The sequence below is a fragment of the Anguilla rostrata genome, chromosome 7 (assembly GCF_018555375.3).
Source record: "Anguilla rostrata isolate EN2019 chromosome 7, ASM1855537v3, whole genome shotgun sequence".
In the NCBI taxonomy this organism is placed as follows: Eukaryota; Metazoa; Chordata; class Actinopteri; order Anguilliformes; family Anguillidae; genus Anguilla; species Anguilla rostrata.
The window spans coordinates 12,059,805-12,083,535 of NC_057939.1; the positions used below are offsets into that span (position 1 = coordinate 12,059,805).

Genomic DNA, 23,731 nt, shown 5'->3' on the forward strand with positions numbered 1-23,731 from the left:
TTCTGAGCGCTAATCAGCTCCTGCTTTTGCAAGTTTTCGGGGAAAAAAGAAAGGGGAAAATGAAAACAGTCTGAAAAAAACAAGGCCGGCACAACGACAATGGTTTTAATACCGCTCAACATAACATGACAACATCTCGTGCTCAGCGATGCGCCGCATAGAAATCTGTGAACCGACTTAGATAAACACAAGTTTTAGAGATTTACACAGCATGGGTTTCCTTAAAGAGCAAACTGGAGTATTTATATCTGTCCATCGTGAGTTGACCTATGCTTAGGTTTCGGCAGTCTGTGACATGTGCAGTACGTCTATAAAGCGGGCTCCTGTCAGCTCTGTGCTCCTGGAGAAGGGCCTAAACTCGTGACGAGCCCCACATCTCGGGGAGAAGGGGAGGCCTCGCGTGCAGATGCTCAAGGGCAGACTATACACAGGCACAGCGCAGGACATTACAAAAAAAAACCAAGCTGACCATGGGGGGGTGGGGGGGGGGTGTCCCCCTTTGCTTCGCCTGCCGAGAAGGCAAGCCTTTCTAACTCCAAGACGTTGTCAAGGGCTTGTTGAAATAACGATGAAGTCAAGTAGCACATGGTTCTGAACTACAGACACGTAGATCAGCGGGCTGGTCCCTCAGACAACTGATGGATAAACCTGCTATGACAGAAATCCCCAGTAGGACATCCAGACCTGAGGATCCACCTGCCAGTGTTGGCCCGCACTATCTGTCAAGAGTGTGGACAGCATTTCTGCGGAATTAGGCCTGTTACTGCACATCACAGAGCATATCAAAATCAATAAATTAACATCCTCAGTGAGAACGTCTTGCCCGAGGCTCACATACTGTCAGTGTTCTCCCAGCCTGATTATGATTATGACTTAATCTCGTAATTAAGATTATCACACGGGCTAAGGGACGGAGGTGTGAGACAGCTGTGTAATGCTTTTGTTGAAAAAAAAAACCCAAAACAAAACAGAAAAGAGACATTACTGGTGAGTGGAGCAAAATAAAAAATAAATGCTCAAGAAAATATGGCGCCACAATATTTCCTGAGGTTTGCATTATGCAGTCTTCTATGTCTTGTTGAGGCCCTTCAATAATTAAGCCACTAAAATGGCAAAGCTTTAAAAATTAAACGCCTTAGCTGCACAGCTGGAGTACTGAGCCGTTTCTCTCAGTACCGGGAAACAGAAGCGCCCCTGTCAGAATGAAAAAACAACAATAGTTAAAGTGCTTTGAGATCACAGGATGAATGATCGTTGTTTAAATGCAACACTTTTTACGTTTGTGAAAATATTGAATGATGAAAATAAATATGATTATGTCTCTAATGGTAAGAATTGGCAATTGTAACCTTTTAAACATTATCTCCTTTTAAAAATATATTTCTCCGATTGAATACTCATAGGATTTGCAAACACACCCTTGCCTGGAGCATCCTTCATCATTTTTGGAGAATGCACGGACTGATGCTTATATAGCCAGCTGCTGAGGTTCATTCTGTAGTCCACTAGCTGATCTGTACAGTCATTGCACTGGTACAGTCTGTGGTACTGGTCAGACATGATTATGCGGGAAGTACCCTGCCTGCTTTTAATAATGAATTATCAGTGTTGATGATGATGATGATGATGATAATGATTCTTCTTCTTATTATTATTATTGTAGGAAGTAGTGGTACTAGTACTACTAGTAGTACTAACAGTAGAAACAGTAGTAGTAGTAGCAGTAGTAGTAGTAATAGTAGCAGTACATTGCAGAGTTGTTAGATGTGTTAATGAAGTTTCTCCCCCCGACAGGGCTGTTGGCTGTGCCTTTCCCTGGAGAGGAGGATTCCATGTACTTTTCCAGAGAAGGCTAAAGAGCTCCCTGCTCTCAGACATGTCACTCAAACCCCTGATCCAATCAGCAGCCCAGAAAACCCAACAAACGTACGCTATTCCTGACGCCTGGATAAGGGGAAAAACCACCCCAGTCCTTTCCTCCGCACAGACAAACTCTTGCGTCAGGGTTCTGATAACAGACTGTCGGTAACCCTTCAGGAATCCGGGGGATGAAAGGAACTGATTGTGGCCCAGTCACCACTCCCTGCTTCCTGTACAGGATCAGGTGAGAGGAACACTGCCGCAAATGTGCCTGAGCCAACGTTGCGGTCTGAAGCATGTGTGTGTCTGTGTGTGGATGTGTGTTTGCGTGTGCTTGTGTGGGTGTGTTTGCATGTATGTGCGGTTTGTGCATGCATTTGTGTGTGCATGTGTGTGTGTGTGTGTGTTGGGTGTGTACTTTTATGAAAAATTTTAGTGTCCGTGTGTGGCCCTGTGTATGAGAGCGTGCATGTATGTGCATATGTGTGCAGTGTACGTCAGACACATCACAGGCCACAGGGGAAGCACAGGTGAGCAGCATGATATTACACCTGGTCTACTACCTAAGTACCTGCACCACACATACTCAGGAGGTGTGTGTGTGTGTTTGTGGCTCCAAAGCTTTCTGTGTGTGTGTGTGTATGTGTGTGTGTGTGTGCATGCACGTGACTGGCCAGGAGCACGGTATGTTTGCACAACATGCTCCACTGTGCACCATGAAGGCCAACACCATCATGCTACAGGGATTTTACATGGCAAAGACGTAATGAGGGGGAAAAAATGGCATTCAGTTCTGCTTTACTAGTCAAACCCCATTTAGCAAAATAAGAAGACTGAAAAAAAAACGTAAATTACTTCACACTTTGTGAACTGTTCTTGTAGCACACAGTAAATTGTAAAGTAAAGGCTGGTTACTTTTCTTTTGCATGCAAGTTATTCCGGAGACAGCGTGACTGTACAGCTGTCCTCAGGTATGTTTTCAGGTCAGGTAAGAAATATAAAAGAACCCTTGTATCATAATCTAGGATTTAAATACAATGTTACCACTACCGTTATTATGTAAGTGACAAATCAGTCAAATAGTTTGGCTGGAAAAGGGGGGAGATTTTAGAAACTGAGACATTGTTGTCACATCCTTTTATGCAAAGTAAACTACCAGCTTTACAGCCATGGTCATTCAAAACAAGCTTACGTGGAAATACAAATTCAAACTGAACATGAACATGAATGGTAGGAGACAGAGATGACTAGCCCGGCACAACAGGGTTAAAACCTCCTGCAAACAAAGTTGTTGGGTCTACCATATCCCTTATAAAAACAGTTGCTTTTGGATAAACAAAGAGCTAATTATGATTAATTGGACCACTTGTGCCTTTTTGTTAGAGGATAAATCAGGTGTGACAGACTAAGCCTTGAGACAGGGGAGACCATAAAATACTGACTTAACATGCATGAGGCCGCTGGCTGATCCAGCTGGGTTGTGACACTTTACATGAAGGATAACACTGGTTCTGACACCTTAAGTACAGCAGGCTGGCTTCTCAAGGTTCCAGGGCCCGAGACTTGAAACTCATTCAATACAAAGCCCCGACTGCTGAGATCTCTGCTAACCAGCTGTCCTGGTTTTGTGATCAGGAGTGGGGAAGGGTTGCTAACACAAATGTAAAGTCACCCTAATCGGGTGTTGGGTCCCTATTTGTTGCCAGTATGACCCATGTCACTGTATTACCAATGTCTGCAATTTTGCAGGAGGATGGGAACATTTAATATAGCATATTCCCCTAAGACCTGACCATTCATTTTTGTCCCCACTGAAGATCCATATGTTCAACTATGCTGAAAGCTTTAAGGCACATTCAATAAAAGTAAAAGAAATCATATTTTTGAAAATATTTCCAGTGCATTTCCATGTTTTTGTCACCCAAGACACTTGTATTATGTTAAAAAAAGTGTTAAAATACTTTTTGTGCTGGGTCTCAGGGGGATTTTACAAAATACAATATCTTCCATGGGGAAATCATATCACATTCCCCATGTTTTACTAAACTGACACACACATGTCTGGTTGGGTGGTTGGTATATATTTCTATATTTTTTTCTCCTAACGGCATATATTTCCTGGTTATAAATTGATATAATTGACTACTATGTGTAATGAGCAAAGGATCAGCAGAAGCTATGCAGTACTGCATGGGGTTCTTGTCTACATCACTGCTAATCCCAGAACAATTAACACATGAAACACACTCAACACATAAAAGTTCGTATCCCTGTGATCATATGAAGACATAAAAAACACAACATGACCTCACAAAAAAAGGTGACAATTACATAACCTACATCACACTACAACACTCTTTTTTGGCTGTACAGCTTCACTGTTAATGTTGTAGCAATATACACTTTGGGGAGATGAAGGTTTTTGCCACTTATTCCTCTAATGTATTTTTTTTTTTTCTGTTACAGTTTTATTGTGAGCTGTAAAGTGCAATCCAAGCTTAAAAATGCATTTCTACACTATTCGGAGAGACACGTGTCTTTGCTATCGCCTTTATTGACGGTTTCTTCGCTTCTGGCCCGCTTAAATCAAGATATGAATCTGATCATGCACAAGTGCGACCGGAATCCATAATTGCACAGCTGCTCAGAGGGAAAACAGAAAATCGGGCATGAAATAAGGCCATCTGAAACAGCTGAAGATGACATTTCACGAGTGAACCGGCTGAGATATGATAAGACGTGAAAAGTGGCGGAGTTTGCTGACGAATGGAAATAGATGTTGAACACAGAACACAGATAAAAGAGGGAGTGCACAGAGCCCGGCTCATTATCGCTGCCCCAATTATCGAAGCGCCTTAAATCCTCCACTGTGGCTCTTCCTCGAGCGAGTGACGCATTTAGACTCTGCTGCTAGTCACACAGTATTACTGGAGAGGCCGGTCTCATCAAAGGCAAGTCTCCCACTGAAGACAACGGGCAGCTTGTGAGTGGTAGCTTAATCCCCAGCGCTCAGCCTGCATATGTAGTAGATACTTTTGATGACTGATATCGCTAGAACTCAACTTTACCAACTGGGCACAAATAGGACTCCTTTCCTGATATTTATTTAATGGGAAAAAGAACTATTTTATGGGGCACGTCCCATAATTTCAAAAAGCTTTTACACCCAATAAAAGAGTGCTGTTTGCATTTAAGTGACTGGTTTTGCAATGCCCTCTGTCTCCTCTTTGGGTATAAACACACTGAGCCGTGAAAATGGAGGAACCAACAGCCAATACAAAGACAATCACTTGAGAACAAGGCCTAAAAAGCCTCAGCATTCAGTGTGCCCATCGGAGGGAGCTGAGGGAGTCGGCCAATGGGAGCCCTCCGCAGGTGGCTCCCATTACTCGGTCACATGCTGCCATTATCAATAATTGCCTTTTGTCTCAAATCATCGTGTGCTGTTCGCCAGTGACATCATCACCCATTAGCGCGGGGTAGAACTGGCTGTTGGAGGTGCAGGACTTGAGGGCTCGAATGAGGAGCACAATCAGCAGAGGCTGAAAGAGCAGGCCGCCCACAGCGCTGTGTCCCGGGGAGAGGTGAGGTGACGAGGCAGATTCTTCCATGAATGCTCTGTGTTGGGACTGGGTCAGACAGAGCAGAGAATCATGGGAAGGTTCTGAAATACAGGCCAGGCACGGGAAGCTGAATTATTCACCAAAGCAGCGACAAGAAGTTTCAGTTTTCAGAGTGTGTCTTTGTATGGTGTCACAATTACACAGTTAACAGGTTGAAGGGGGTGCATCATATTTTAAACAAAACATAACTGTTTAAAGCATTTATCTTCTTTCCCCCAAAAGCCATTGCTTTTTGTGAAAAATTCACATCTCTCACACCTAACTCACAGGGGGCCACAAAACAGTCCAAACCATGACCACAAAAACCACCCGAACGGACCCTGTTCTTACAAAACACCGATCGTGTATTGACCAGGCCCAGCGGAAGCAGAATCTTAAATGAGGCCAGAAAAGGCCTCCAGGAGAAGGAAAATGGAAGATGGGCTCGTCTTCATTGTGTGGATGTTCATGAGAGCTCCTCTCATCGCTCAGGTAAACAGGGCCGTTTAGAACCTGGCCGCTTTGAACATTATGCAAATCTAATGACCTGGTTAGCATGCATAATGTTATGGTACACCACTGTATTTGAAAGAGATTCAATGGGCTTGTTTTTCTTTTTGCCTCTCTGAATGCTGAACGCCGCATGGTGACATAGGCCAGTGGTAACCTGACTCACTTGTACTGTAAATAGTACTTCCCCGGCCTCTGCCTTCTATCGTAGATACACAGCAGAGGCGGAGGAGCCCTCCAGGAATCGAACAATCAGGAGAACACGCTCTTGGCATATCATACTTAAAACGTTTTTCGGGGTTGTTGTTAACCTTATACAGAATTTTCCTTGAAACAAGAAGGCACGCAAGAAGACATACTGTATGAGATGTGCTGGCCTGTTCCCCAATATAACCCCTATTTTAAATGGGTAATCTCTCCATATTTGCCTCAGTTGAACAATACATAGTGTTCAGTAACTGTGACAAGTGGAAGAGTTATGCTGCACTAGTTTTATGTCCTTTTTCCTCATTATTATTATTATTATTATTATTATTATTTTAGTGGTAGTAGTAGTAGATAAGATAACAGATAAGAGGACAGCTAAACACCAGACCATGCTGGACCATTGTCTGTTCCAAAACCCTGGCTGAATCTCAGACAGAAAGCAGCTACCCCGCTGCCTAAGGTAGCGTCCTAACAAGGAACTTCAAAATGCGCTTTGAATGCAGGATAGCATCACATTAAAGTAGCGCGATTAAGAGTGCAGGGCCAGGTGGAATGTCTGTCCAAACCACCACCAGTATTAGTGCATTGAAATACTGCATTTGCTGCTTGTACTGTGACCAGTAGGGGGCAATGCAAAGCAGGAAGTGACCTATATGACGTAACGTAAAATCATACGAAGAAGAATGGGCCTTTGGAAGAGGCGAGGGAGCTTGTGGCGTGGTCAGAAAAGAAGCCACGTCTACAGAGAGACGAGTTTTTAAGAGGAAATATGAACAAACACTGAGTTGCAGTAAGTACATTAAGTTCATGGTAGCCTCGCATTGTAGCCCCACCTGCAAACGTGCGTATCTCAGCTCGTTGTTGTAGTTTGTGCCTGCGTTCCCCAAGTGCTCGCTAACTTCGCGTCAGTATAAATAAAGACAAACTTTTATACACCAGTGTCCTTTCTTTGTCGACGCCGGGTGTAACACTAGCAAGTTACTGTAGCTGGCTAGTTCATGCAAAGCTCACCGAGGCTTAAAAAACTACATTACATACATTATTCCAGTGTATTAAATAATTGTATTTTTTTAAATAGAACTAAAATTAACTATCGAGTTCACTGTATACTCGCACTAGTAAACGAGCGCCCCCGCCCCAACCGTCGCTTCGCTGTTTTCAGCTGCCATTAACGCAAGTAAGAAGGCCAATGTAATGGCAAATATGTATGGGATATCTTTATCCTATCTGATAAAGGATACATTGATGCCGCCTACAAATTCAACCTAAAAAAGGTACATTAGAAATACGTATTTTTCCTTTCCTTGCGTCCTTCGTTGGGTGGAGCTAAATTTAAGATGGTTTGTCTTGCTGTTGGACATGTCTCTGGCGTTGTGTTTGGGGTTTTGTGCTTTATATTTTGGTAGTTGTTGTGGAGCACTGCTGATGAAATTGGGGCGGGAAGGCCGTTAAAGTACTTGTATATAGTTTCTTTCTTTCACTTTTGACCTGAATGTTTGTTTTCTTTATTCTGTTTATGTGCATGTTCAGAACTAAACTATTTATCTGGCTGTTTGTGTGTGCTATATATGTTCTGTATTAAACCTGTGTGTTATATTTATTATAACATAATTAAGGTAATTCTGTGCTTGATTGTTTTTTCCAGCATACCTAAGGTATTTGAATACTTAAAACTGCTTCATGTTGGTGTCTTTACTGCCACAACTTGCCTCCTTTGCTCACGCCAGCTGTTTAAAGTTGTGTTGAGTGATGGCCCATTCTGACGGCACAGAGTGTTACATACCTGTTCCTACCGCTCTTTTTGTATGGTTGGAACTGGTGAAAGGAAGTTTTTTTTTTTTTTTTTTACACATATACTTTTTTTTGCATTTTCTTTGGAAGGAATACTGCCTGCCTGCCATCCCTTATTATTGTTGCCACTTTGCAAATCAGCACCTCTACAGAAAATTACACTCGAGATGGCTTTTGAAGTGTATGACCACGCCCCTATACCAGTTCATAGTGTTGAGCATTGTGCTTCTGAATGAATTTTGCAAGCATTGCAACACTTGTATTTTGTCATTATTGTAATGTCTGACACTGATCCTTTCGGCCCAATATATTTCAGTCACTTAGCAGACGCTCTTATCCAGAGCAACGTACAGCAGTGGAACCCCTTCTCTTCCCACTCCATTTGCGTGATCCTTTTATGGGGGTGACTGATGGTAGTCCTGATGTGGGTGAGATAGTCATACCTGTTCTCACCCCATAGTCGAGCCCCTACTTGGCCTTACCTGTCCGATACCTCCGACAGTCTGGATTTCAACAAATGACCCCTACACCTCTGCCATGTATATTAACCAATCCAAGGGAGGGATATGGCAGGCCACCAAATCCAGTTCAAGGATTTTTGACAGGAAACGGTGAGACGCTTGCATGAACCGGACGTTGCTGCTGACCTCACAGAGTAGTCTCGCTGGCTCCAGAAGGAGCTCCTGGCATTCATTTTGGGGTCATGTCTCTGAAGATGGAGAGCACAGCCATGAGCCCAGCTCCACGGTGGCAAGCACTCGGGACAAAATTCTTCAACACCAGGGGCCTCGTTTATAAAATCATCTTGGAATTCATCCTAAATGTGAGCGCACGGTCATTTCCTGAAATGTTCCTACAAACGTACTCATAAAATATCCACGCGCACAGATACATTTTCCAAAGTCCTTTTTAAGCATGATCAACTTTTAAATCACAGATCTTCCTAAAATTGTACACGGGACAACAAGCTGACCTTTTACGCCTACCTTTTATTAATTTTTGGATTGTTTACAGAAGTTTTAATGTTATACATTTCAGTATTGCATAGCTTAATATTTCTTAGTTATTTTATTTTAGTGGAGTGGAGTCATTGACAGCAGTCTATGCAAGCCTTCTGTTTCTCGCTTTCAATATAGCTCTTAACTGTATACTGTTTCTGTGTCATTATGAAATCTGATGTATATTTAAATTACACATTGATTTCAAATTTAAAACCATAAAGGTACAGTTTATTGTTATTATTATTATTATTAGGTTGTTTTATTTTTAGTTTGCACACTTGATTATGTTAACAGCGAGTGCTGCAATAGCCTAGTGAATGACCAACAACTAGGGGTGCAAAAAAAAATCCTGTGTACAGAAAAATCATTCCGAACACAGTTTAAAGTTCATACAGCACATTATTTTATTTGAATTTAATTTCGTTTAAAGAGTATTAGAAAGACAATTTCTCAAAAAAACTTGGCGCAGACGGGAGGAAACTCATAAGTGCGACTAACATAATCCTGAGAGCTCACTCATTCCTTCAACAAGATGGCATTTTCATGCAGAAATTACGGCCAGTACAAACAGGCCCATTGAAATAGAAAACCCAGCACTTACTGTAAATGTAAATCTGAAGTGTGGAAATTTTTTAAAATACCCTGTCAACTATGAGTACAGAAAAAGAGTTCTGGACCAAAAAGACAAAATTTGCAGACTGTGTAACAGTTTGATCCCATATAGGCTACAGTGATGGCAATTGTATTTTATTATTTAATTTCATAAAATGGGTTGTTTTTTTACTTTTTTTGAAGGAAGAAAAAAAAAGCTTCAGCATGCAGCTAACTTTACCTCTTGTTTCTTGTTTTCCAGGAATTTTTTCTATCACATTATCTTTGGTGGTCGCCTCGCAGCAAGAACTTTGTGGGTTCGAATCTTGGCTTGGGGCCTTTCTCTGCATGTTCTCCCCGTGTCCGCGTGGGTTTCCTCTGGGTACTCCGGTTTCCTCCCACAGTCCAAGGACATGCAGGTAGGCCGATTGGAGACCCTAAATTACCCATAGGTATGAGCGTGTGAGTGAATGGTGTGTGTGCCCTGTGGTAGATCGACGGCCTGTCCAGGGTGTGTTCCTGCCTCTCGCCCAATGCACGCTGGGATACGCTCCAGCACCCCCCACGACCCTGCTCAGGATATGTGGGTATAGATGATGGATGGATGGATGGATGGACATTACCTTCCATATTTAGATATCCACCCTTTCTGATGATGTACACATTGATGTAAGTAAGGTTGTCTGAAATTGCCGGTTGGTTGGCAGAACAAAGGACAAAAAAATTTGGAAAGGATTTTAACTGGAGTTGTTGCTTTGAGGGTAATGCCATGGCTATCAGAACCCCAAAGATGTGTATCCTTGCAAATTCATCATTTTTGGTTAAGTTTTGCTTTAAATAACATTTCTTGGCAAACTTGTCACTGCCTAAGGCACCCATGCAGACGCAGCAAGAATGGCTGCTGTTCAGTGTATTCCTGGCCCCACTAATTTTCTGGATGTTAATATTTTTTTGGAATGGAAGATTGGTACCACTGATTTGTTCCCAATTTCTCCCAAGTTGGTGGAGTGCCTCATTGCCCTGAAGAAAAATGGAGCTGTGTTTTGGTGGTCTCCTGCCTGTTAACTTTCTTTTGAGCAATTACAAGATTGCTTAGTCTTACCTCCTATTATGGGACACCCACGGATGGACTTGCCATTTGGCCGTCTACAGTGACACCTGTACAACCTGACTAGCGGCTTTGCTAACCCAGAAGGTGGGACCTGGAACTCTAGAGGTGTAAGCATAGGCAAGCCAGACTTGAAACAAAGCTAAACAAAATTACTCCACCTCATAACATGTCCCATGCTGTGGTGTGGGAATTTGAGAAGTGCCGTTGCTATCTAGAATGCAGAGTGTTTACAGTAGTCACTGAACATTCTCCTCTACACTGGATGATGAACACAGGTAATGGCAATTGCCGTCTTATTCACTGGGTTCTTCAAGGTTCAGTTTCATCATTGGACATCGCAAAGACAAGCTGAACATTCTTCTTGATGATTCCTGCTTGTTACAAAGCCGTCTGTCCCACTGCAGTGTGTTTGCCTGTTTTGTAATAAAGACAGTCTTTCCATTTGATGGTCCAAACGTTTGCAAGGAACAAGTGGATGAGGAGATTGAGGATATACAATTCCGTTTGGAAAAATGGTGATTCTCATGAATTTGTAATTTTAGCAGACAAAGTGTAGTGAAAGTATATACACATTACACAAAAGCTCAGGAGCCTCATCTGACAGGCATATCATGAAGCCCCAATGAACAGTCACTTTAGTGTCTATTTGCCAGAGTTCCATTTAGCTCTTAATTCAGCTGTACAAGAGTGGTTTTGAGTTACACCTGTGGAATTGGACCTGGGGAGGCACCTCATAACAGATGCTAGCCAAAGCGAATCTCCAGAAAACATAAAAATAAAAAATAAAACTATGATGGGCACCATCATGATGTCCTGTTAGAACTTCACTCTGCAGTCTGGGTGCAGCCTTACTGCCTCTCCAGAGCTGTTGACTGGTTTCAAGCACAAACTCTAAATTCTAAAATGGAAAGGACCATACCATGAGGTGTCACAAGTATGATCCATCGATTCTCTAGTCTTCTTAGAAGGCTCTAGGACTGATGTAAGGACTGTGCATGTGTCAAATTTGAAAGCCTACTGCAGACAAAGTGAATCAGGTTGACAGAGGGTTTTGCACATCATTGAAGAGGACAATGATGAAGACTTTCTTGGGTTTCTATACCTTTATGTCTCCAAAATCTAGCTGTTACACTGTTTGTATGCACTTGTAGGTTTTGTTTTCCCTTTTGGGGAAAAGGGGGGGTGGAGTGTGGCTCCAAGTGTGAGGTTTTCACATGTGTGAGCAGGTATTTTAAAAAGTTATATGCTGACTGGTTTCATTTCCTGGTTTCATCTGCTCCAGATCAACGTTTGTAAGCGTGTATGCTATTCGAGGTAACGGAAACTAGTCCAAGAGGAAACAGAGTGTCTGAAGAAGGATCAAAACAACAAGCAGAGAATACCAGAGCGAACTCCAAACTAGAATGGACCTGGCGACTCGAAAAACTGGTTTGTATACTGGTTTTTATACTTTGATGAGTGCTTTTAAGGTTCCTGTTGTTGGTGGTGGTAGGGTGTATTTGCATTTGTTTCTGTGTTTCCATGGCTGTACCAAAGAAAAAGCGTTGTTTGTTATTGGATACTTATCTCGTGTTGCATTTGGGATTTTAGTGCTGTAGATTTTGGTGACTGCGGAGCTGTGCTGCTATAGGAGTATTGGCAGTGAAGGCAGTTAAAGCATATATTGTATCTATTTATTCTCCCCCTGTTTGTGTTTGTTTTTGTATGTACTTTGTTTGTACTTTTTACTGTTGGCCACAGTGTTTTCTTCTGTTTTGATCATGTGCACATTCAGGCATTACACAACCAAAGATTTCTCTCATTGTTTGTGTATACTACATGAATGCATTTAATGCTGAAGCCTACATTGCTGTGTTACTACCTATAATTGTTTCATGTTGGTATCCTTATTGCATGGTCCTGCTACCTCTGCTATTTAAAAATTTCTATGTATGATTATCCCTTATAAAATTGTTATGGGTTAGGTGGATTCTGTTTTATTGATACTGGTGAATGTTGGCCATTTTTAGAGCTTTTTCTGCTTTATTGGACAGCCGCGTAGGGAGACAGGAAGAACGGAGAGAGAAAAAGATACGTGAGCAAGGTCGCACGCCATATTGGAACCACCAACATTGCAGCTGGCAACTGGCATGTGGACGCTGCCCTACAGCTGAACCTGCAAGCTGAACCTGTAGGTCATTTCTCTTTTATTGTGACTTCTCGTGTTTATATATTCTCTTTTTTTGGCGGGAGCACTGCCTGCCTGGCACCCTTATAGTATGATAGTTGCTGTCACTTTGCTAGTCAACATGGCTACAGGGTTAGTCAGATGTTTTGTTTCTTTTTTAAACAGCACTGCAAAAGCATTAAACTCTAACACAACTTGGGTGTCTTTACTAAAATTCAGTTCTAAATCTAATGGATGTCTCCTGTATAAATAAACCTTTTACCCACAGATACAGAGGTCTGAATTAATGGCCTTTTGTCATCTGGCTAGTTTGGCACTACAGCTGTGGACAGATTTGATTGGAAATCACAGAAGCAATAGTTTCTGGCTGGTGCAGCAGTTCTTTAGGTAAAATTCTGTTTACATTGAAGTTTTAAATGCAATATTTAGCAATATTTCATTACTAAAGTCTATTACAGTTACAAACAGATTCATAACAGATATTTAAGTGCTTTTTAACCGTAAGTAAATAATTGATAGCTTGCTCATGAACTCTTTTCATAATTTATTTTAATTTTGGCAGTTGCTGAATTGACTGGATTCAGCCAAGTATTTATGGTGGATTCCAGGAGAATGTTTGGACAAACAGACATGACTTGTCACACTACCAGGGATATCACCTGTATATACACAGAGAGGCTAGTTGATTGATATTAATAATTAAAGTAAACAATGCATATAGCTACATGTTTACCTGCCAATATTATAATGGATTTGTGAAGTTTCTTGATTTCAGTTTTAGATGTTGGATATTTCTAGATATCTGAAATAAATTTATAATAATGTGAGACAAAGTAATGATTAGGCAGTTGAACACACCATAGTCAACTTGTTCTTTCAATTTGTCTTTCACCACTGAAATCCCCATCCAAAAAATGGGACATTCTATACCATTACAAAGTGACAGGCTTGGCCTGCACAGGGATTCTCCTTTTGCACTGGCATGTTCCAGCCCAGCTGGACCTGTGCTGGAGCTTTTGCACGGGTTCAGATGTGATCTGAGCTGGCAAGGCCCGATCCAGGAACGGCCCGGTTTAATTTCTGGTGCTGGCAGGTTTATAAACGAGCTGGGAGTGAGCAGTTGCACCCACAACCGTCACTGAATTTTGCCATGAAGACATGCCAGTAAACCACTGAACAGATGAATGCAGACAGCCCAGTCAATACATTAAACAAATGGCTGTATTTATCTACGATTAGTCTTGAACCTAGTGTACAAGTCTAGGCTATATTTACATACTTTAAAATAAACAGCGATAATATTGGTGAACAAGAACAAGGCATAATGTTGTTGCTATAAAATCCCTGGTTTCACTTTCCCCAATGAGTGTTTGGTGCCTGCATGCATGATTGCCTCATGTCTGTGTCACCAAATGTATGCTTTTTTGCAAGAACAAAATACCTGCATCAGAAATGAAATCAGCTCCTCATAGCCCTTCAATGTTGGAATCCATCTAAAAAGCCAGTGGTACCCACAACACACTGCTGTGTTCATGATGGTACTTGGTATGCCCTGGATTGCCAGTGGCTAACAGAGTATAATGGAAAAGCAGTTTCATCCATGCATGCCATTTTGGATCTACTCGGGTCCAATACAGCTTTGCTCAAGTGTGCCAGTGCAAAAGAGATGAGAGATCTGGCTCTGACTCATAATTAGTTGACACGTAAACCAGTGTTTAGCATGAAGCATCCCGTATGCTTCTTAGGGCTGTCCTCAGTCAAGAAAGGAAGAAACATTGTCATGTTATACCATCTAATGCAATATGTATGTGGTATATGCAGTATGCTGTATGCCAGCAAAATAGCACGAAAACACAGGTATGTGAAAGTGTACTGCTGAGAAAGAAATGTATTAACTTATGTATAGAATTTTGTTTAAATCAGGTTTACTTTGTATACTGTGTTTGCGTTTGACTGACTGTGTGTGTGTCTGTGTAATGATGTTAAATTAATTAAATATGAGTGATTTTAGAAAATAGTATGGGCCTTGGATCAGAAGCAACTCTGTGGGTGGGTCTTTGTATTTTGTTAATGCTAGCAGTGAACATTTTTACTGCATTGTAAAATATATTTGCCTATACACTCCTACTCCATATATTTTACCTCCTGTGTGGTAGCTGCACTCATTACATCACAGACAATTGATGAATTCTATTGTCAATGTAATCATTGACAAGTACATTGAACACAGAAATCAAAGATCCAATATATATAAGCATGGAAAATGTAATAATGAATAATTAATGACACCATGAAACATGCCAGGCACCAGATATTTTTTATTCATCATTTGAATAGGTGCCCATAACACAAAATGATTACCATCTGCATATAAACGAAGCCATGTGAGACACTGGGAAGAGCTGTGAAGTCATTCAAGAACAATTGGAAAACATACAACACAAGACATAGAAGTGTTTCTATGCCTAAAAGCATAAATAATTTTCTGTTTGTATATGTTTTTTTTTTTGTACATAAAGTACTACAGCTGCTGTTATCAAATTACCTGTTCTGTTCTACTGGCTTGAGACCAGTCACTGTCAGGTTACTTACTTACCTACTTACTTAGCTACTCACTCCCGTGGTTACTCTCCTACTTGCTTGCTTACTTACTTTCTTAGCTACTCACTTACTTGCCTACTTTGCATCCTTAACTGTTCACACCATCATTTCATTTCAATCAGTCATTACACTTATCACACAGCCGGTATCTTGATCAGCTTGTTCATTGATCGTTATTACTGAAATATACAAGCCTACAGGGAACGCCAGAGAGTGAAGGCTTTGCGATGTCTGAAGGAACAAGGACCTCTCTGTTCCCGATAATACGGACTTGCGCAGGTCCTGTAAGCAGATCGTCCGTTTCTCAGGGAACTGCGACACACGGAGTTGCGACGTGCCAAATGCAGATTGCGACGCTGGCTTTGACTCTTTTTAAACTTGTCTCCTCGCCCCTCCATCCCACCCCATCTCCTGCCAAACTCCTACGGAGCGTGCCATTTTAAACGGTCAGAGAAATGTTAAATTCCTAGATGTTATCTGGTCAGAAACCTAAACCCAGGAGGCGACTCTCGAGCCAGCCTCGGGCCCCCAGCCTTCCTGTCACAGATATGTTATCACAGCGGAACCCAAGAGTGATTTATCCTGTATGTATATTGGAAAGTAGGTGAAGCACACAAAGGCCGGTTCACATGGTGTGGATATTCCCTGCAGGCCCATTACTATTGGCCCCTGCAAATCAAAATAACACGACTACCACAGCTGTGTCTGACGAGGCATTTCTGGAATGTGGGAAAATTAAACCCGCTATCGGCGCATATCATTACCTACGAAACGGCACCGGTTACGCCAGGAAAACCTTACAGGGCGCGTCGTCACGCGGTCGTACCCAAGGCTACATTTTGTTATAAAAGCCACAAGCTTGGGGCTCCCGTACAGCTCCGTTGATAACGGTGCTTCCCACAGGAGTTGGCTTTTTCCCTACAGCCTTTGAGACTGCTAGTGCAAGTCTGGTCTGTGTCATGAGCTGGCTGTGACTTACTGGGACGCGACTGGCACAGTGTCTCACCAGGGCAGAACGGGCTTGTTAGGTTACTGCAGCATCAGTGCCCCCTAGCTACTCAACAGGTGGCTACACCTTCGCAGTTGTCAGTGAGAGTGTGTAAAGCTGAATGTGGATGGGAATATAGTTACTAGCTCATGGGTTTGTCAGAGGAGTAGAAGAAGATTCACCTGCCATGTGTCCTGTGAGTTACTGGTGATTTCTGTACTGTCTGTCCAGTATGGTTTCACTAAAATTAAATCTAACTTTTGTTGTGTCTGTAGCATCCTTTATGTCGGTAAAGAAAGTGGCAGTGGACTATAAGCTTTTTCTGTGGCCGACTCTGTTGCCAAAGAGTTTGAATATATTTTATGCAACATGCAAAGTCCCTATATGAATAAGTGAAACATCATGGCGACACGCATTGGAAGTGTCTTTCTTAACCGTAAGGAACACATGGAGCAGATAAAAGTGAAAAAATATTAAAAGCAGAAAAAACAACACCTTTGCTCCTATTGCGAAAGCCTAACAGTTTCTCCCAGTTTGGAACGGCCAATAAAATATTTAGGCTCTTCCCATAGCTGCAATGTTCTCCATAAATTCTGCAGGTCGCAGGCGAGTATGTGTGCCGAGTAGTACATTCTTTACCCACAATCCCCTGAGAGGCAGAACATTCCATTTTGGATGTAGTATATGACCATTGGTTTTAATCCCTTGCCCAGTTGGTTCATTTTAAACCCCATTGGTCACGTTCCCTCTCTTCACATCCCCTGCAGTAACAGCATGGTCCATAAATTAATTGTGAAGGTTCAGACACAAAAAAAAGACAGACTTTTTTCATGGTAGAGATTACACCCTAGGGATCGTAGTCAATTAAAAATGTTTGTATTGAGGTCAAGCAAATTAAAAGAAATCTGCATACTTCCATGACGATTTGATTTTGCCCGTGTCCTCCTCTGTTGCCTTCAGTCAGAAAAATAAAATCAGAAAATTCCATGGTGAAACTGCAGCCCCAACCCCAACCCTCAAACACACAGCGTTCGCAAAGCGTTTATGTAATTTTGTGGCCAGGCTAACGCGCTGCAGTGCCGCAACATAGTGTCAACATTACGAGAATGCTGCATGTTCTCAGGAGTTCTCTCTGTCCCTGTGGTCCCATGCAATCCTTACGCATCATCGTAGAGACTGCTAGGAGGGCATTCTTCTGTGCTTAGCTGTGCCTGTGGTCGTCATAATTATATTTTATTGAGCTGTGTGTGTGTGTGTGTGTGTGTTTGAGAGAGTGTGAGGGTGTGTGTGTGTGTGTGTGAGAGAGTGAGTATGTGTGTGTGTCTGGAACTGATTTAGGCATGGTTTTTCAGAATTGAATGCTGCCCTCCCTCCTTCCCACTTTTAAGTGGTTGTGTGGCTGATTCACTAAAAAACAAAACTGAATACATGAGAACTGTGGTAAGTGGCACGAGCGCAAATTGAAGTTACCAGGGTTTTGAAAACAAGCTCACCTGCCAGCTCAAACTGAAATGGGCCGCTGTCTTCCCTTCTGTGCGGTGGCCGTACGCCGATGGAAGACGCAGTGGAATGTGTTTAATCGCACTGGAGAGGGAGGTGGGGAGAGAGGGGACTGTATGACTCACCTTAACCGCCAACATGCACAGAGTTCATCCGGAGTTTGAACATAAGTAATGTTGTGCAAGACAACTCATTGGTTCACATGCCAATGTGTGTTCGCTCACACTGGTTCAGGTGGTTTGGTATATTTTTGTATTGGGGGATGCTTAGATGACCAGATGACGATACCTTGATTGGAAATTTGCCCAGAACATTAACCCCCCCCACACACACACACACGCTTTGCAAATGTCATGGGTCCAATGATTATCATTCAGTGTATCATAAAAAGATGACAACTCCGTCCATCACTGCTCCCCATACTTTATGTGTAACTCAAATCTTTGCCAAACAGTACTTGTTAACTACAAATAACCCAACACAATGTTGACAGTGGTCATAGACCTCTAAAACATTATGTTGAGAATTCACAAGAATGTTCAAACAAGCATGGCTCCATTTCTGCCTGAAACACAAATTTTAGTTTCTGGCATTTATTATAATGTCTATGACCAAAGCGTATCAGGTTATTCGCTATTAATAGTTGATATACTCAAAGTTCTTAAAATCAGTTTCTGTCAGTTTCATATTTATTATTGGTGGACTGCAGTTCAATCAATTTTGTGGCTCTTGCAAAAAGTACAGATGCTGAAATGCAATATTCAGTTGGAGAAGGGACTCTGAATCACGCCTTTAATGAATGATGTATGTGAAAAATTCACTTTGTTCAGAAATGAGCAAGTTCGTCTTCACACACACATGCACACACAGCAAAGGAGACGACATTCATAGAAATACCCTCATAGATTTCATTGCCTTGAATGAAAGTCCCTCTTCCAATTTACTCTCATCCTTCTCCCTCAGCTTCACCTCAAAGCACAATAGTATGATGAAGCAATTAATAAATTCTGAAAAGCTGCTATTGCTGTTCTTGCTTTATTTCCAGCACATTGACATTACTCTTATTCAGCAGATACAAAATGTGACTCCATGACCTCAGTGTCTTCTGTCCGTTTGAGAAGGCAAATGGACGGCACCGGTGCCCTGTGCTGTCTGAAGGGATATGAAGTCTTCCGCTGCTTCCTCTTCCTCTTCCAATGAGGCGCACCAGCAGACCCCGCTGCAGTGCGTAACTGTGCGCTTGGTGCAGCTGTGGCCCAGGCAGATCACAGGACCCTGCTCAACCAGGGACGCCACTATGGATCGATTGGGTAGGGAATTCGCCCTTCATCACTGGGGGGGCACTATGGCCAGCACCCCACCGGCCACAGTCCACACTGACATGCTCCGGGTCTGATTCACGATGCACCACTCACCATGACTCAGTTGTTGGAAGTCCCTCTTCCTCTGACAATACAATGCTGCCTTCATAATTCCCCCATGTTCAAGTCTACTCCGGAGACAAACCCCATAATGCACTGCAGCTTCCTCCCGTCCTCTTTGGAGGGTCTTCCGTGTGTTTTCACTAATCTAAACCTATGGCTTCCTACTTTTCAGCTGCAGGGTTTACATTCACCTTTTTCCCCCTGTTAAATAAAGATAAATAGTATTTTCACACTTCATATATCTGTCAGGAAATGCATTCTCCAAACCATGCGGGGAATTTTCTTCAAAATGATTCATCTGAATGTGTGTGGTGCCTTCCCCTGTCCTGCCAAATATCGCCTACTGATTGGCCCTCCCATGCTCTTGTCCACATTGACTTACGCAGATTGCATCCTTTTTTACATGCAATCTATTTATGCAGCTCGATATTTCACTGAACCAATTCAGGTTGTGTACCTTACTCAAGGGTACAATCATGGCAGTGCCCAAATCGGGGAATCAAATCTACAGCCATGGGGTTGCGGGACCTCGCAAACATCGAGAGATTTTTCATACCATAAACAAATAACTCGGTAGGCTCACAGTGGTGTATGAGGATGGAAATTTACTCAAATGCATGCACTCACGGATACAAAAAGCTGCCGTTCTTAAATCAGTCAAATCAACGTGGACAATCTGTGTGTGACCCAGCCCCCGTAGTCCCCTTGGAGCGTTGAAGTGTAATCAGGTTGTAAAGCTGGGTGATCTTACCGACAGCCTGTGAAAATAAAGCTATTTATTAACCTGAACTGTGTAACCTGTGAAGTGTTGGGTGAGGTGTCTGTTCCGGCGTGCAAAATAAAAGAGACCAACACATGGGCGGGGGAAGATGATCGGTTGGCTGCATTTTCAGAGTTATGCTCACTGGCCTCTGACTAGTTAAAGGAAAGAATTCCATTAATTATGCCTTGGCTTCGTTTCACTGACATTCTTCAGACCGCATTTAAAATTGCCACTCAGATGTCTTCATAATGCAGGTCAACTGGGTAACAAAAGGGGACGTCAGGGCAATCCAGTTTTTTCCCCCTCAGACTACTTTACAAGATAAGGAGCTGTGATGTAAGCAAACCACGTACAAGCAGACGGCCATTACTTGATAAAAACTTACAGCCCAGTCATTGGACCTTCAGCCATGGGTTTGTGGGTTGAAGTCCAAGTTTAGAATAGCAGTAGTAGAACCCTTTTGTGTGATCATCTTCACCTGAACTGTTCAAATCATGGCCGTGGGTCACAGTTGGCTGAGAAGGAAGAGTTAATTATGCTAATTTACTTCTGTGGGTGTATTGCTGCCAAGAAATCAAAAATGATTCTCGTGACACTAATTCAGTTTTGCCTATATTAAGATACACGTTGGTGCAGGATGTAAATATGTAGGCATGAATGAAAAATTAAATGGACATAGAAAGTACCCCCTCCCCCCACCTTCCTGAGAAAGTGCAGTGTTTTTCCTGTGATAAAGAAATATGTTCTAATAAATCAGGCTTTCCCCCAGAGAAATACATCAGTGCCAGGTTGAATGGCTTTCTGTTGCCACTTCCTCTCCTGATAACAAGTTTGGTTCAACCTCTAGCCTTGCCCCACCCTCCAAAACATGGAAGAATCCAAATCCCAGCAGGTACAGGGGGAGTGGGGTAATGAGGCACAAATGGGTACATTCATTTCCAATCTAAAAAATGGAATGAATCACTGAAAGGATTACAGTTACCACAGCACATTGTTCAGGAGGGAAGGAGAGGATTTAAAGATGAATAAATTGAAGAAGCGATTACGCTAACCAGCCCTCACTATTCCGGGAGGGTGAAATAAGCAAGAAGCTGTGTAAAATAAAATAAAAATTCTGAAGAAGGGAATGTTATCCGTGTTGCTAATAAGCAGCCTAGCCAACCTGGCTAATAAACACCTGCTGTCTGACCATGACCACATGGTTCAGTCGCACTGCTTCAGAATGCGGTCAGGCCATGGGCTAAAACCTGTGAACCATAAAGTCTTATCATTGTCCTTCAGCAACACAAAAGAAGGAGCACAGAACATGGTTATCAGCAACTAGTGTCTTTATCAGCGCCTAGTACCTGCGAGTGAACACCTTTACATTTACAGAAATAGAGTCCGTAAAATCCATCTCTGTAGCCTTAAAATAACAGTAGAAAAAATGGTTTAGATTTGCGTGTCCTTGTAGCTTTTTATTCATTCTTTTATACTGTAAAAAAAATAACCTAATGTATATTTTCTAGAATCTTACCTCCATAAGGGGTGTTCGGTTAATCCAGTAAGAGCCAGTGTGGGTGCAGGTTTTTGTTTTAGCCCAGAACTACGACACCTGATTCAACTAAACTAATCTTGGTCTTCAGTCAAGACACAGGCCACAGGCAGGCGGCAAAGAGCCTATGTGATGTAATCATCCTATAGTGTGATATAATATACATGGTGTGTGATGTCACTAGAACCCTAGTGTGATATAATATGTATGGTGTGTGATGTCACTAGAAACTTGTGTGTCTTGTATGACCAGTAACGTCAGTGTTCTTCCTTTTATAAAGTGTGAAATTCTTGGAAATCGGCGTCATTAGCAAGCATAATCCAGACAAAGAGAAATATGTACTTTAGAAAAGGTTTGGCATCAGTCTTTCTGTTCTTTGGTTATAGTGTAGATTGTGGAGGAAGGCTAATGCTATAAGAGACAGAAATAACGTGATGTAAAGTACATGGAAAACAACAGCAATAATAAAAGCAATAAAATCATCCCCGATTATTTTGGAATCCGAACAGGACGTACATGCACACCATCGGCCTCAAAGGATTTAAATGAAAAATGGGGTCATCTACAGTCGGTAGCGGGCCAAAACATGACAATAGTGGTTTGGCAAAGTAGAAAATGAATGCTGAACGTAAGTATCTGGACCGGTTCTGCGCATCAAAAAAAAAAAGATTATACGGTATTTTTTCTAGAATTAACTCAAAAAGCATTAGCCGGCAGTTATAACGGGCACATCTGGTTGAATTGCACTGGGAATAAAATGCTTTCATTGTTGCTGGATGCTAAATATAACAGTTTTGTGTGCCTGAGCGTAACCAGGAGCACTTTTGCAACTGCATTATGTACTACTCCTTTCAGTGCCAATTTGTAACAATGAGGTTTGGTGGATGCTTGTCTAGCAAGGCAATTACAAATTCATGGTTTACCCGGAAAATAATGTGCAAAATGTGTTTGGTGCATTTTACAGATTAGCAAATTCAGAATAATAAAAAAATGGTTTCTGGCAACGTTATATTTTCTGGATATCTGATTAAAGGGGTTTGTTTCAGTACGCCATTAAGTAATTTTATTCATTTTCTATGGCACAATTTGAATGCTTTACCTGACCTCTAATCTAAACCAATCAAAATGCTCAATCAGTCTTTTGAAAAACCACCTTCTAATCAGACCAATCAAAATGCTTTGGTCCTGAAGACTGAGCTGCCACAAAAGCTCATTGCACATAAACCCCAGGCTCAACTGAGGTAAATAAGAATGTGTATTTATTCTATGCTTATCAGAGACCATTATCAACCTAGTATGTACATACTGTGTTACCTATTAGGTTATACAGCTGATTGTATTTGCTGAAATACTTTCAATTTTGTACCTATTTATCAGATAAATATGTACTTCTACAACTGGGAATTAAACCAGCAACACTCTGGTCAGGGGCATAGTTCCTCAACTGCCTCGTTATCACATACATGGAGAATGCTCTTTTTTAAATGCTTTCTTGAACTATATGCCATAAAGCTTACATAATAATACTAATTATTATGTAATAATAATAATAATAATAATGCTGCCATGATCATAACATGACACATCATGTAATTACTGCCCACAACAGCTTTTTGCAGCTCGTGACAAGTGTGATATCACTGTCATAATGCAGGTAGCACATAATAACAATTCTGGTTTAGAAATAAATGTTATATGTTGTAGTGGTATACACTATTTCAGTGTGATGACATCTTTTGAAAGCTGCAATGTGCTGTCATGTGTGCTTATGACACATTTAAAAGACAGATTTTCTGTTTTTTGAAATTTTTCCCTCCTGTCCCAACCTGTATTCCGATCTGTGTTCCTCCAGCCCTCTGTATGTACTTGTACAGTGGGGCAAAGGACAGGACAGAATGATACTTCATGGTCATCAAAGGAATTTCCCACTAGCCAAATGTTTACTGCTCTGACACCGGCTATTTATGGCTTGATGACTGCTTGCCTCCACAGTGAATGGTCTGTGAACAATTAGCGTGGCACAATCCAGGAGAAATAACAGTAAGCCTTTGTTTAGCATCATTTATACTGACAGACGGGTG

At 41.8% G+C, this 23,731-nt stretch overlaps 1 long non-coding RNA gene across 5 annotated transcripts; it reads left to right on the forward strand.

Annotated features, from left to right (window-relative positions):
• The first annotated feature begins 6,823 nt into the window (after positions 1–6,823).
• LOC135259015 (uncharacterized) lies at positions 6,824–14,857 on the forward strand. 5 transcript variants are annotated; one of them, XR_010331172.1, is made up of 6 exons: positions 6,824–6,969; positions 9,825–9,981; positions 11,956–12,101; positions 12,707–12,843; positions 13,109–13,227; positions 13,403–14,857. It is a non-coding gene; the product is annotated as an uncharacterized LOC135259015 (long non-coding RNA). The 5 variants fall into 5 exon arrangements; XR_010331170.1 differs by having other exon boundaries at positions 12,707–13,227; XR_010331171.1 differs by having other exon boundaries at positions 13,109–14,857.
• The last annotated feature ends 8,874 nt before the right edge of the window (positions 14,858–23,731 follow it).